This window comes from Protopterus annectens, chromosome 1.part1 (genome assembly GCF_019279795.1).
Source record: "Protopterus annectens isolate FY-2018-M chromosome 1.part1, PAN1.0, whole genome shotgun sequence".
NCBI lineage: Eukaryota > Metazoa > Chordata > Ceratodontiformes > Protopteridae > Protopterus > Protopterus annectens.
This window is the reverse complement of record NC_056726.1, coordinates 185,391,709-185,406,708: the sequence shown is the minus strand read 5'-3', so window position 1 is coordinate 185,406,708 and position 15,000 is coordinate 185,391,709. Positions and strand designations below refer to the sequence as shown.

The 15,000-nt window shown below is 45.7% G+C and overlaps 1 protein-coding gene across 4 annotated transcripts in view; it reads left to right on the top strand.

Moving 5' to 3' along the window:
- The window catches only part of UBN2 (ubinuclein 2), a 2,968,476-nt gene that overhangs the window by 684,681 nt on the left and 2,268,795 nt on the right, over nt 1-15,000 (top strand). The window lies entirely within an intron of this gene.

Here is a 15,000-nt window from a genome sequence, read left to right as displayed (position 1 = left end):
TACTTTTAACTTCATCTTCAGGCTTTGCCTAATGACGAGGCAAAACCGCTGGATGCACTCTTGGATAATAAAAGTCATTTTGGTGCTGCTTATGAATTTTTCTAATCACTCCAGGATAATGGTAAAGCATTACAAGAGTTGAAAAATGTTTTGTTTCTCTTATGCTGAAGTTTCAGAGGAATTACCCCTCCAAATCAGCTTTTGTTCACAATCAGTCTTGTCCTCCACTCAAAGGAAAAAAGGGTTTTAGATGTGTGCCACTTGCTAAATCTGCTCAAACCCCTACTTCCCAGAAACCTGCTTTTCAGGATAAACAGAGTTCCATTTCACAGTTTGCTTCCCCGTTTCCTCTATCAGGTTCCCTTGTTCCTCCATCTTTTCCAGTCTCTTCCAAACTGATTAAAAATCACAACAGACTCTTGGATTCCGTTCATTATTCGCCAGGTATAATTCATGGTTTAGAAATCCCTTCCTCCCTTTTTTGGCATCCGTTAACCTCCTGGGGAACAACTTCCTCTTTTCCCAAAGGTGCTTCTTTCTCTCTGCGTCCAGGGCACTATTTCAAGCTTTGCCTCCTGCCCAGGTAGGAGGGGTTTTTATTCCAGAATGTTTTTTGTTCCCAGAAAGGAGTGTACTTGGAGATAAATTCTGGACCTTTTCCAGCTCAACACCTTTCTCAGTGTTCCTTCCTTTTGAATGCTGTCTCTACAGACTCTCTCTCCCTTTCTTCTAGGCCTAGGCCTTTCTGGTCTCTTTCGTTCTTGAGAATGCCTACCGTCATATCAACATCCATCTCCTTTTCTGTAAATCTTTGCATTTCTCTTGTTTCTTCTTGCATTTTCAGTTCTCTGCTTTGCTGTTTAGCCTCTCTACTGCTCCACTGGTATTTACCAAATGCCTCGCTCCTGTCGTTGCCTTTTGCAAGATGAGAGAAGTTCAGATCTTTTCCTGTCTGGACGATTTGCTCATTCAGGCTTCACTTCCTGATGCTTTGCTTCAGGATCTCCAGTTTACTATTTCCCTGTTGCAGAGTCCGGGGTTCACCATAAACTTCCAGAAACCAGCTCTGACCTCGTCTCAGGATCATATTTTCCTTGGTTGCAGGCTTCAGACAATCCCCATGCTGGTATATCTGCCTGTCCCCAAGGTCCTGACTCTTTACTGCCTTTTTCCAGTCTCTTCTTCCCCTTGCTTCAGTCATAGCCGGGGATTTTTTCAAGGTCCTCGGGTTCATGGCTTCCACCATTGCCATGCTCCCTCTGGCCAGGCTTCACATGAGAAAGTTCCAGTGGTACCTCTGACACCGTCACCTAATGGACTTCTCAGTCCAGTTCCTTTCTTGTCTCAAGCTCAAGCTCAACCTTTTTGGTGGATTCATCAACTTTGTTTCAACCCAGGGCTTCTTTTCCAGGCTCCAGTCCCAACACATTAGCTCTTTACAGATGCCTCAGACAGGGAATGGGGGAGCCTCCTTCGACTGTCAAGGTTCAGGGTTTCCAATCTCTTCATCAGAAGTCGAACCACATTACTATAAAAGAGATGAGGACTCTCATTCCAGCTCTTCAGGCTTTTCATTCCCTTTCATAGCAGGCCTCTCAAAGTTTTCACAGACAGCACCACAGTAATGTGGTATGTCAACAAGCAAGGGAGTACAAGGTCCTATCTTTTTTGCAGACTAGCTGTTCAGGTCTGTGATCTAGCTGTCTAGTATCACGTGACTCTTCATACTGTTTACATTCCCTCAGAGCGCAGTCTAGTAGCAGACTGTTTGAGCAGATGCACACAAGTTCACTAATAGGTGTATCACAGAGGCGAGTTTCTGGATGATGTCAATCAATGGGACATTCCTCAGGTAGCTCTTTTTGCCTCCCCTCCAGACAGACAACTTTCTCTTTTCTGTTAAAGTCCCAAGTCCTCTGGTTTGGAAAGTGGATGGCCCTGTCTTTTCCTTGGAATTGGATGTTTCTGTATGCCTTCCCTCCCCTTCATCTTTTACCAAGAGTCTTGCACAGCATAAGGCAAGACTGTCCCAGAATTTTGCCAGTGACTCCCTTTTGTCCCAGACAGCATTGGTTCCAATTTCTTTCTCACTTGGCCAAGGGTAATCACCACAAGTTACCTCACCAGGTAGGTCTTCTCACACAGGCCAAGGGATTTCTTATCCATCCTCACTTGGCCACTCTTTAACTGACGCTGTGGGTGATATGGTTTTGATCTCTCTTAGACACCTCTTTTCTGAGGACATGCTCCAGGTTCTGCAGGAGGCCAGGAAACCCACTTCTGGGAAATCATATATGTCCAAATGGAAGCGGTTTTCTGTCTGGTGCATCTCTCACGGTTATCATGATCCCCCTATCTGTGGAGGTTCCATTGGTTCTCTCATTCGTGTGATCTGTTCTATGCTGGATTAGCATATTCTTCAATGAAAGCTCACCTGCCTACAATTTCTGCTGGACTGTCTTTAGCTGCTCTCGACCTCTGGCCTCTAGGTTTGAGTCAAGCAATTTCTTAAAGGTGTCTGAATGTACATGAAAGAGAAGATTGAACTAGTCAGAATCCAACAAGCAGGGACTCTTAGTAGATAAGGCATTCTTACTGCATGAGTTTATTTTCAGTAGCTCCCCTTTGTTCCTTTTGCAAGTCTAATACAAACTATTTGATTTTCAAGTGGATGTGCTTCCTACATTTCAGAGTAATTTGCCCAAATGAGTTTGACAAATTTTGGTGTGTTAGGTTCATAGGTAGGTACTAGGCTATCTGCCTGAAAGCATTTATAAGCCTAGCCGGAATGTGTTGGCTTTCGCCGCCCCCTTAGATTAGTTCCCTGTGCCTCTGTCCAGAGCCATTGAAGTGATCCCTGGGGTAAACTTTCTGTTTCTCATCCACTCGTCAAGGTTCCTCTTGAAGAGGGTTAGCGAGGAGCTCTGCCTTATGTAGATTGGAATCTTGTTCCAGAGCATGGAAAGTCTCTGGGACAGGAATCTATCCCTCCAGCCCATCCTATTTATTGTTGTGGTGAGGTTTAGATCCCTGGAGCGTGTGGCTCGAGAGGATATGGTTTTCTTTAGATGGAGCTTGTCCATCAATTCTGGGTTGGACATGACCTTGTACGTCAGGCTGAGATCACCTCTGAGTAGGCGGTATGCAACCAAGTACAGCTGGAGTTTCTTCAGTGTTGACTGGGATTCATTTATTTTTCAAGACATCTATGTTTAAGATGAAATGTTGCTAATGCTCCTTGTACTTAGCAGGCAGTTATGAATTTTTGCAGTTAACACAAAATAAACTTTGACTGCCAGATGCTTGACGTTTTGTTGCTCTCTGATTACATGTTTTATCAGCAGTCATTTATGTACTTCATACCTTGTTTGCAATGTGGTCTGGTCCAGTAGATGGCTTTTGTGGAGCAAGGGATCTTTCAAAAATTACATTGGCTGTAGGGCCTATCAAGTGTGTGTGATACCACCATTACTGCAACCTTACTTAATCAGCAGATGTTAAGTTGTCTATCTCGCCTTCATTCTTGCTGGATGGGTTCTAAAGCTCGAGTTGGTTCCACCGCTCGAGGCCCCTTATATCCCACAATGCTAGGCGCAGAGTTACCTCAGATCAGGTTGGTTATTCTACGGTTCCTGGTAAGTTTTAGCTTTTTCTATAAAAGTTACTCTTGTTTCCTTTTTTTAGTTTAATTATTCCTAAATTAGTGTAGTTTATTAAACTCTATCCCCGAACTTTTTTTTTCTCCCGTTTCTTGTCAAAAGAACTTTTAGTTCTTCCCTTGGGGCCTTGGCCTTCCCTTCCTAGGGAGTGTTTGTGTAGTGTACTACTGTTTATTGTACTTATTTTTAGTATATTTTTAATATAGTTGTTATTTTGACAGGGTATAACTGGTGTATTTGAGTGTGTGTTTGTGTTCACCAGTTAGGCTATGTCTAAAGAAGGGTCTCTCGATTCAAGAAGTGTGATGCGTGCTGTCAGAAAATGTCTCTGACAGACGCCACACTTTGTGTCTTGTGTCTGTTTTTAGACCTGCAGGACTCCTGTGCTGTCTGCCATGGCTTCAGCCCCAGGGTCCTGCAGGAAAGAAAACAAGCTTATATTGAGAGGCTTGTTGAAGCCTGAGGATTCCCTGTCTGTCTCAACAGGGAAGCCTCCTCTCATCGAGGTCTTCTCTCCGGCTTCTGAGCCGAGACCTCAGGTTGTTCAACCTTTGCCTTTATCGGCTCGCTGGAGCCGAGTAAGACTCAGTCCACAGTTGTGGCTCCCTCGGCTCGGCTGGAGCCGAGGTTATCTCCGGGAGGAGCCGACAACCAGAAAGAGGTCTAGGTCACCTTCTCTTGGCTCCGTTCATTCGGCTCCAGGATCTCCCCTGCTGTCTGAACGAGCCAAAGGTCTCATTCCTCTAGGTCATCGAGGTTGTCTGATCATGACCTTCAGAGGGTGGTGAGTCGGCTACTCAAGTCTGAGGCACTGGCCCAGATGCTTCAGAGCCCGACTCATCAGTCGGTGCCTGTCCCGTCCATCAACTCCTTCCTCCTTCGACTCTCTTGAGCTCGGAGTCGTCGTGTCCGGAACCTGACGAGAGTCACCTCGAGCCAGACAATTGTCTTCCATGGAGGAATCTCGGCGTCGTCGGCTCCGAGGGGTGGCATCGGACCCTTGTCCGACCCTCTCCCTCGGTGGTTCGGCTCAGCCATCACTGTCGGTGCCGAGGGGTCTTTAGCTCGGGCGGGGACCTCTGGCTCTGCCTGACAGGGGTGCTTCGAGGTCATGTGTTAGAGCCTGGCTCTACTCCACAGTCGGCTCCGTCAGCCCCTCCTTCTATGCTGCCTCAGGACTCACTCCCTCATCCCGGACCGCAGAGAGCCAACTCCTCAGGAGCCCCTGTGGGATTTCATCCTCTTCGAGGCCTCTCCTGATTTGGCAGAAGAGCCCCTCGGAAGAGGAAGTGCAAGAGGAAGCACATTGACTCACCTGAGTCTATCCACAGATCTGGATGATTCTGAGGGTTCCCCGTTCCCCTTCTGAAGATGTCTCATTTGCAGACATTCTGGAGATCCTTAAACAGAGGGAAATTGGCCAGCCCTCAACCCTTCGGAGGACGAATCTGTGTATCTTGAGGCGTTTGGCTCTCGTCCTTCCACCTCCTGGGTGTCCCCATGCAGGTGGTTGCTAAAAGGCATGGACGGCTCCTGATTCAGTGGACCCCACTCCCAGGAGACCCTCCAAATTCATCACAGCTCCAGCAGACAAGGAATTTTTATCAAAGGAGTCTCTGTGGATGCTATGGTGGTAGCTGCCGCCACAAAGAAGGAACTGGCTGATCCTTCAGTGCCTGTCCATCCACCTAACAAGGAATCTAGGTCCATGGATAGCGGATGTTCTCCTCAGCGACATTTACTATGCGTCGCTGAATTACCTGTGCCATTTCACTCGTCTTCAAAGGGACTTGATCAAAGAAGCGAGTGAAATGCTTAAGGACCCTACAACCGCGGGTTTCAAGAAAAATGAACACGCAGCTGGCTATCCTAATTCTATTTCCAACTCCTCCATGCCTCCTCTCTTATGCGGCCGATGGAGCGAGCAGAGGAACAGGGTAGCCTTACGTAGGCACGCCTGGATGCGCTTTTATGGAACCTTTCAAGACGTCTTTCACAAACTCCCCTTTGATGGATCATCCTTTTGGTCCACAAGTGAAAGAAACCCTGACTAGGTGCGAGACAGATGGCAAGACCCTTTCTGCCGCCGGAGTCCGTTTTCCACTCCTTCTAGGCCTTACCCCAAAGGCCAGAAAAACAATCTCAAGTCGGTTCCCGCCAGAGGCAGAGGGGAACAACAATGGTAGACGTCGCCCTAGAGGCAGAGGGGTCCAGAACCAGGGCAATCGAAATGTCTTCGATAAGCCCTTTCAGCATCCCTGAGGTGTTGCCCGACTGCCCTTCTTCGAGGCAGTCGGGGAAGATTGTCACTGTACCCAGAAGCCTGGCTATCCTTGACACAAGACAAATGGGTACAGTCCATCATTTCAAGGTTATTCTATTCCCTTTCTTCGCTTTCCAAGTCAGTCAAAAATCCCTTCCAGATGTTCCACCCAAAGGGATATAGCAGCTTTGGAAATTTCAAAACTGCTTGCAAAAGAGCTATTCAGCCAGTGCCAGCAGACCAACTAGGATCTGGAATCTACTCAAGGTTCTTTTTAGTTCCAAAGAAAACAGGGGACTGGAGACCAATTTTGGATCTCAGCATCTTGAACAGATCGGTCAAGAAAACAAGATTGATGGTCACGCTGCAATCCATTCTTCCCCTGTTGGGAAAAGGAAACTGGATGTGCTCTATAGACCTTCAGGCTATCACATAAAATGAACAGGCCCAGAAGATTCCTCCGCTTCAGGCTGGGAACCAGTCATTTTCAATTCAGGGCCCTGCCCTTTGGTCTCACCACTGCCCCCCGGGTGTTTACCAAATGCATGGCAGTAGTAGCTTCTCACCTGAGACGACAAGGATTCCAGGTGTTTCCATACTTGGACGACTGGCTCCTCACAGCTCCCACCAAGCATCTCCTTTTGATGGCCAGAGATTACACTTTTCGCTGTCAAGAACTGGGTATCTCAATAAATGAAAGTCTGTTTTGTCGCCTTGTCGTACTATTACCTACATAGGCAAATTTAGATACTGTAAACATGTCTGCAACACTAACGAACCAAAGGATATCAGACATTCAAAAATTGGTGTCACTTCTTCTCAACAGCAACAGAGCCAAAGCCAGGTTAGTTCTAAAGGTGTTGGGAATTATGGCAGCGCCATACCTCTCCCCATTGGCCAGATACCACATGCGGATCCTTCAGTGGATGCTCTTTTCAATGGTCATACCAGGAACTTCCAATGTCTCACACCATTATGATCACGGCGTGCAAAAGCATCTCATGTGGTGGATGTCTTCCCCAGCTCCTGTTGGGAGACCATTTGTTCCACCTCCTCCGGTTGCTACTCTGACAACGGATGCCTCCCTGATCGGGTGGGGGCATTATCAGGGCAGGACAGTCCAGGGCACATGGCAACCAAACGAATGCCACTTGCACATAAATGTTCTGGAGATGAGAGCAGTGCTTTTAGCGTTGCAAGCCCTTCAAGACTCTCTTCCCTTGGGAACGATTGCAATCCAGACAGACAATATGTCTGTAGTGTGGTACATCAACAAACAAGGCGGAACCAGATCATACCCCTGTGTCGAGAAGCACTCAGACTGTGGCAATGGGCGATTTCTTCTCAGCGATAGCAACGCACATCCCGGAAGTCCAATCACATTGCGGACAAGTTGAGCAGAGCTATTCTCATGCCTCACGAGTGGTCTCTGAAAGACTCTGTAGTGAGAGAGATATTTCTCAAGTGGGGTCAGCCTTGCTGCAATCTTTTTGCTACTCCCCAAAACAGCAAGTGCAGAGAGTACTTCACTCTATTCCCTTTACCAGGCCAACCCAGCAGGGACGCGCTAGTCCAAGTTTGGCCCCGGGACTTCTGTATGCATTTCCTCCTTCCCACTGATCTCTCAAGTAATACAGAAAGCTATCGCTCAGAAGGCCTCATTGATCCTCATTGCTCCTTACTGGCCTCGACAAGTGTGGTTCCCCTTTCTACATCGATTTCTTTGGCGACCGTGGAATCTGGACCTAGTTCCAGATCTTTGATCCATCAGTCGGGTCAGTTTCATCGCTCCCTCCCTCTCTGAACCTCACTGCTTGGTTCCTCCACTTCCAACCGTAGCCAGGCTTCCTCAATTATCTCACTCTGTTAGAGATATTTTGATAGCTTCCCATAAATCTTCCACTCGAAGATTTATTTGAGTAAGTGGAAACGCTTCATATTGGGCACAAGGAAAGGACATAGATCCTTTCACCGCTTCCATCCAACTAGTCCTTGATTTTCTAGCTGAACTCTTCCATGCAGGTTCATCTCCATCTACTCTTAAGGTTCAATTGGCAGCTATTTCTAATTTCCATGTGGGTATTTCTGAATCTGCCCTAATGTCCCACAAACTCTGCAAAGCCTTTTTGAAAGGAGTTTTTCTTCTCAGACCTCCTGTAAGAAATCCTCCTTCTCCTTGGGACCTAAATTTAGTTCTTGCTTCTTTGATTCTTTCCCCTTTCAACCTGCAGCTTCATGTTCCTTAAAGTTATTGTCATGGAAAACTCTCTTTCTGGTGGCTATCACATCAGCTAGAAGAATTTCAGAACTTCAAGCACTCAGTTGTCGTTCTCCTTACCTTGTTTTTCATAAGGACAGAGTTTCCTTACTAACTAACCCGTCCTTTTTGCCTAAGGTGGTTTCAACATCAAATCTAAACCAATGCATTGACCTCCTGTCTTTTTCCGGAGTATTCAAATAGGTCTGAACAAAAATTACACTACCTGGATGTTCACAATTAAGGTACTACTTGGACAGGACAAACTATTCAGAAAATCTGATCAGCTGTTTGTCTCCTATGGAAAGCAGAAAGGGACTTCCAGTTTCAAAGGTATCCTTATCCAGATGGCTAACATCTCTGATTACCCTTGTTTATGAGATTAGACACCAAAAACTGCCTAATAAACCTAAAGCCCATTCCACCAGAGCTTTGGCTACTTCTCTAGCCTTCCAAGACAGACTGCCTATTGACACCATTTGTGCAGCGGCTACTTGGGCTACTCCTCACACTTTTATTTCCCATTATAAGTTGGATTTAGCTTCTAGGCATAGAGCTAATTTTGGTTCCACTGTTCTCAGGAGTCTGTTCCGTTAGGCCACCCGGGACAAGGTGCTGGTCCCATCCAGCAAGAATAGATAGACAACTTAACATATAGAAGTTATGTTCTTACCATAACGTTCCATGTTAGTTGTCTTCTTCTTGCGCCCATCCTCCTTCCCCTGGCCTGGACAGACCTAGAGGAGTTGTGATCGTGACCTCTCTTTCTACCACCTCTTTCTTAGCTATATGCTATTATGCATATTTCTTGTTTCAGGATGTAGGTCACCCTTCTTCTTCCTGTTGTTAGAGGTGGACTCTGTTATAGCTATTCTGTTTTATATTGTTACTATCATAAGCTGGGGTTAGCTTACAAACGAGATCTGAGGTAACTCGCCTAGCATTGTGGGATATAAGGGAGCCTCGAGCGGTGGAACCAACTCTCGAGCTTTAGAGTGGCGGTCGGTTCGAACCCATCCAGCAAGAAGAAGGCGAGAAGAAGACAACTAACATGGAACGTTATGGTAAGAACATAACTTCTATTTGTTGATCTTATCTTTTTCCCTTATGGTTGCTTTGAGTTTATGTAGTGTTCTTTGCAGCCCTGCCATCTTCACTGCAAAAGCCGTTCTGCCATGTTGAAGAAATTTGTTCTGCGGGAAGTCACTTTTTATAAACCAGCAACAGTCGCACAAGGATTTGATAGCAAAGAATACTGTCCTCCTGTTTATTGGTGGGTTCTGATACTAGGCAACATTGCAGCTTCTCCCTTCTCCCCTTTGCATTTTCTTGGAAATGTATGACTGCCAAGAATGCACTAAAAGAAGTGAATGACATCAGGCAGAAATGTCTGTTCATTGTAAAAGTTGAAGATAGATTGCAGATGTTCTTCATGTTTCACTGTTGCAGTCATTACATTTGGGTAATCTTGCTGGCAGGTTGCCCTCAGTCGGCCTGAATTCCAAAGTCCGGGGTCCTGCGTCGGCTGCTGTCGCCCCCTTCCCTGACGTCAGGTTGTGAGGGGTATAAAAGAAGCAGCCAACGCCATTTTCTTTAGTCTTTCTTGCCGCGCGGTGCCCGAAGCAGAAGCAGTTTGCAAGTGCCGGTCGGCCGACTCCTTAGATTTTCGTGTTAGAGTTTCAGATCCGAAGTCTTCAATAAAGCTAAGTACCCCGTTCGGGAAACTTTTTTCTTGCTCCAGTCCAATGTCAGAAAAAGTTAATAATCGTATTTCTTGTGGAAAGCAAATACCTCATAAGGGCTTTCATTCTTACTGTATTCCTTGCCTAGGCCCTGATCACAACGTTAATGATTGTCAGTTTTGTGCTAGATTTAACCAACGCACTATTAAGCGTCGGTATGATTTTGCTTTAAACTATTTTGGACGCCGGTTTAATTATCCAGAAATGTCGTCGGATAGTCATCCGACTACCAGAGTTCACAAAAAACGCAAAGAAAAGGAGAGAGATAGACAACCGAGGCCCAAAACCGACGACAAAGCTTCTCCTAAGCCAGTCACCGGTTCACCGGTTCTCAGTAAGGCGCTTTCGCAACCCCTGATGCCCGCTACTTTAGAGTCGCAGCCCGCTACAGACTCGCACGTGGAGTCGGCCATGCCGCTGGAAACTCAAGGTATTGGAACCTCTGATACTATTCCTTCAGATGGGTCCAGAGCCGCTGAGCAGGCACCGGCTTCTGAGGGTGTATTCAGATCTAAACATCTTTACATTAAGCCAACCTCAGCTTCAAAGGCAAAGACTAAAGCACCTTCTAAAGCAAAAAAGCAAACTCAAGAGCCATGTGGACAGGCCTCTATGCCCAAAAAAACAGATGCTCAAAATGTCCGAAGACTTAATTACCTTGATCAGGGGTTCCCATCCCCCTCCTGATAAGAGGCCTTGGCAAGAGACTGACCATGAATCTTCAGATCAGGTCTCTATTTCTTCTGATCATAAATATTCTCTTCCCCCCCCTATGAGGATTCTGATGCTGAAGAATCTATACCTTCAGCTTCTCCTCCAGAGGACTATTCTTTTGGGGAAACCTTGCATACCATGAGGGAGCATTTCCACTGGGAGAGCCAAGATTTTTCAGAATCTAAAAAGAGGCTCAAAGATTTCATTTTACTACCTCAACACAGGCCACTAGCCATTCCACCTGTGTTAGATATTGTAGATGTGTTTTCGGAGTCTAGTCTTACCCCTGACTCTTTACCTGCAGCTCCTGTTAAGTCTGACTGATATTACAGGGTTCCTGACTCGCTGCAGACCCAGAAACTTATTTCACAGGGTCCCAAAGGGAGTTAAGGCTTCCGCTGCAAAAAAACCCTACCCCCTCTGACAGAGATTCTAGGGCACTGGATAGATGGGGAAAAAGGGTTTACACATCTGCTACCTTGGCTATAAGGGCCTTAAACTGTCAGTTTCATATGCTCAGATATCAGCAACATGTCATGGCATTGCTTAAACAGAAAATGTTATTAAACTCTGAATGTGCAGAAAACAAGGAAATGCAGGATTTGTTGCATGCAGCTGAACAAGTTGAAAAGCATACTTTGCAATGTGGTTTTGATTCTTTGGAGGCCTCCTGCAGGGCCGCAGTTATGGGTTCTGTAATTAGGAGGCATGTTTGGTTAAACTAACAAAATCTGCCTGATCATGTCAGTTAAATTATTAGATGCACCTTTACAGCATGATACTTTGTTTGGTGTTAAGGCAGAGGAGGTGTTAAAGAAAATGGAGGACAAAGCTAAATCTGTGCAAACTGTCAAAGATTTTTTACAAGTGCAGCCACCTAGGTTTAGTAGACACTGGCCTACAAAGAATTGGTCCTTTCCTGTGTCTGACAGGCCTCAAAGGGGCAGATCCAGACGCCCTAGAGGCAGATCCCAGGCGCAAGGTTCCTACAGGTCAAAGCAGTGGGGTGCTTCTACCTCCAAAGTTGGAGAAGACAAATCACAACCATACAGGAAACAGTCCCAATAACTTCCCCCTGCCTGCACCAAGCATTTATCTCCTGGCAGCACCCTTAGGGGGAAAATCAGCACTTTTTTCTCACAATTGGCACATTATAACCCAGGACAAGTGAGTTCTAAACATCATGTCACAAGGGTACAAGTTCCATTTCCATACCCTGCCAAAGGCAAACGGCTGGCCAGATCTGCCAAAAAATCAATGGGCAGAGGCACAAAAACAAGTCTCATCCCTCATGGGCATGGGGGCCATTCAACAAGTACTAGAGCAAGAGCAGGGACAAGGATTTTACTCAAGACTATTCCTGGTACCCAGAAAGGACAAGACCTGGAGAGGAATACTGGACCTTTCTATTCTGAACACATTCTTGGATATACCAAAATTCAAGATGATGACTTTGCAGCAGCTTCTGCCCATGCTGGGCAAGAATACTTGGTTGGTGACTGTAAATCTAAAAGAGGCATACCTGCATGTCCCAATCAGAGAATTATGCAGAAGATACCTCAGATTCAAGACCGGCTCAATGCATTACCAATTATCTGCACTGCCCTTTGGCTTTTCTACTGCGCCCAGGGTCTTTACAAAGTGCCTGGCACCAGTAATGGCATTCTGCAGACAAAGAGGAATACAATTATATCCTTACTTGGATGACTGTCTAATTCAAGCAGAGAACAAGGACATTCTTCTACAGTGTCTGGCGTTTGTGAAAAGACTTCTAACATGCCTAGGGTACACAGTCAACAAAAAGAAATCAAAACTAGTACCTTCTCAAGAGATAATATTCCTGGGTGCAAGCTTAAATACAACTGCCCAGATAGCTTATCTCAAGCCAGAAAAACAAAGGCAATTGACTACCTGTTTCAAAATGTTGGCAACAAAGGCCCAGTTATTTGCAAGAAAAATTCTGCAGGCTTTGGGCTTCATGGCATTTTGTATCCAACTAATTCCATATGCAAGACTGCATATGAGGAAACTTCAATGGTACCTAAAAAGTGTTTGGACTCAACATTGGCACAGCCTGGAAACAATGATTACTCTCATTCCCTACCTACAACAGGAGTTTTGATAGTGGGCAAAGGCTTGTCACCAAAACAAGGGACAGCCATTCACATTACCCCCAGCCAGGCAGACACTAACAACGGATGCATCAGATTATGCCTGGGGGGCCCACATGGCAGGAAAATGCATTCAGGGTACATGGTCCTCAACCCAAATGCATCTACATATCGATCAAAAAGAGATGCTAGCTGTTAAGAATGCCTTGACAGCCTTCAAGGACCTACTTCATCCGGGACAACTACTGATACAGACAGACAACACCACTGTCATGTGGTATATAAACAAGTGGGGGGGGGGGCACACATTCTTACACCCTTTGCAGGCCAGCCATGACTTTGTGGAACACAGCATTGACTTACCAAGTTCATTTGCAGGCACAATTCCTGCCAGGAAGGAAAAATACTCTGGCAGACGAACTAAGCAGAAACCTCATGGATCCCCACGAGTGGCAGCTGGATCCACAAGTCTTCAGCATGATAACAAGGAAATGGGGATGCCCGGATATAGATCTATTTGCCTCCCCTCACAACTACCAACTAAAAAGGTTATGCACAAGGACTTATCACAGACGTGGACGCCCTATCTTTCAGCTGGAAAAACCTATCAGTATATGCCTTTCCACCACTGCCTCTCCACCCCAGAGTACTCCTAAAGGTCAGGCAGGAAAGCCAAAAATGATACTGATTGCCTCAGACTGGCCCCACCAGTACTGGTTTCCAATCCTGAGTAACTTGTCTCAGTGCCCGTATTGGACCTTACCTCAAATACCTCATCTATTATCCCAGCAAAACGAACAGAACCTGCACAGCCAACTCAGGACTTTAAACCTGGCAGCATGGTGGATAATGTAGTCATACAAAACACACCTCTCAGTAAAGCTGTGATGGATGTCATTTTGAAGGCCAGAAGGCCTAGTACTAGAAAATCTTATGCTGGAAAATGGAAGAGATTCTGTGCTTGGAACAAGGCACAAGGAACTGATACAGCTGTGCCAAATGTTCCTCAGGTTTTGCAATACTTAACTGAGATGCTGGACAAAGGCCTATCTTTTTCATCTATTAAAATTCACGCCTCTGCATTTCGGCTCATTACAATACAGAGCCACCAATCTTTTCTCATCCCTTATTAAAACAGTACCTCAGAGGAGCCAAAAATTTAAGGCCTCCAAGGAGATCACTAATGCCTGCATGGGACCTCAACTATGTCTTGGAAAAACTCACCCTGCCTCCTTTTGAGCCAGCTGCTACTGCTGATATAAAGTTTTTATCTTGGAAAACAGCTCTGCTCCTAGCAGTAACTTCTGCAAGACGAGTTTCAGAGCTACAGGCTCTCATGGCTGTGGAACCTTTTATCACTTTTTATCCAGACAGGGTCTCTCTGAGGACAAACCCAACATTTATGACTAAGGTGGTTTCCAGTGTGGCTCTTAACCAAACTATTCATCTGCCAACCTTTTATCCAAATCCACAGAACAAGGGGGAGAGAATTCTGTATTCTTTGGACGTACACAGACAGCTTAGATTCTACTTGGACAGAACCAAGGTTTTCAGAAAGAGCAATTACTAGTGGCATATGCTGCAGGATCACAAGGAAAGGCTATCTCAAAGCAGACTATTTCAAAGTGGATAGGCCACTGCATTCGTTTCTGCTACTTACACCATGGCAAGCCATTGCCTAAGGGCATTAGGCCACATTCAACCATAGCTGCAGCCACTTCAGCAGCCTTTCTCAGGGGAGTACCAACCAAGGACATTCTAGAGGCTGCTACTTGGAGTTCATTGCTGACCTTTACAAAGCACTATCATCTGCCACTCTACTCTAAATCCAGGGCAGGCTTTGCCACTGCAGTTCTGCAGGGCCTCATAGCCGCCCCTAATGCTGTTTAGCTCCAGCCTCCCATCCATAGCTTTGGGACTCTACCCAAATGTAATGACTTCAACAGTGAAACACGAAGAACATAGTACAGTTGTGTACACTTACCATAAATGTAGATGTTCGAGTGTATTCATTGTTGCAGTCCAGGTTACCCACTCGCCATCCCCCTTTCTTCTGATGGAACCTATCTTTCCTTCTCTGATTTATACAACCTATGTGGTGTATTTGCTTGTAGATGAAGGTGAAGTTTATACTGATGCATGTATTTACATATATATATATATATATATATATATATATATATAAATTTTGGCTACCCTTTTAGGGGGCACCTGACTTCTGTGGCAAGAAAAACTAAAGAAAATGGCGTCGGCC